The 563-nt window shown below is 40.7% G+C and overlaps 1 protein-coding gene across 1 annotated transcript in view; it reads left to right on the top strand.

Annotated features, from left to right (window-relative positions):
* The window catches only part of dennd2b (DENN domain containing 2B), a 55,119-nt gene continuing 54,556 nt past the window's right edge, over positions 1-563 (top strand). Inside the window, exon 1 of the mRNA XM_017442202.2 lies at positions 1-129. The gene's annotated coding sequence lies outside the window, so the exon portion shown is untranslated. The remainder of the gene's footprint in view (positions 130-563) is intronic.

The following is a 563-nucleotide window of genomic DNA, read 5'->3' as shown; positions in this document are numbered from 1 at the left end:
CACTCATTTGGATGTAGTTGAGTGTTTTCCCTCAGAAAAAGTCAGTTTTCAGGCTGCACAGACCCAGTTTCAGTTCAACAATGGATCACTGACCAAAAAAGAAAACACGGAAACAACGCAGGGAAACCGGTACGTTTTATTCCTTTTATTGACTCAGATGCTGTTTGAAGCTAAATCTAAAGGGATGATCTGTTTTGTTTTGTTTTTAAAGTGAAGATGCAGAACAGTTTGTGTTGTTGTGTTCACAGGAGAAAACAATCTGTTTTGCATTTACTTGGTTTGTCTGTAACTAACAGGAGTGTGTTTAAATGTGACTGTGTTGTTTGACTGGATTCTGCTCCGTTTTATTTATTTATTTATTTGAAGGATTTTTTGTTTTGTTTTTAACGTTTTAGCTGCATTAACTCCTGTTCGCCTACAGGGGACGGCCGAGAGCTGTAAATCTGCTCCGTGCAGTAATCAATGGCCTCTTTTCGCTCATCTGTGTGTTTACTTTGACTTCATGCCACAACAAGGCTCAGATCGATTTTTAGGGACAGTCTGGAATCCCCCCCCCCCCCCCC

This window comes from Kryptolebias marmoratus, linkage group LG15, assembly GCF_001649575.2.
Source record: "Kryptolebias marmoratus isolate JLee-2015 linkage group LG15, ASM164957v2, whole genome shotgun sequence".
NCBI lineage: Eukaryota > Metazoa > Chordata > Actinopteri > Cyprinodontiformes > Rivulidae > Kryptolebias > Kryptolebias marmoratus.
This window is presented reverse-complemented; position numbering and strand designations above follow the sequence as displayed.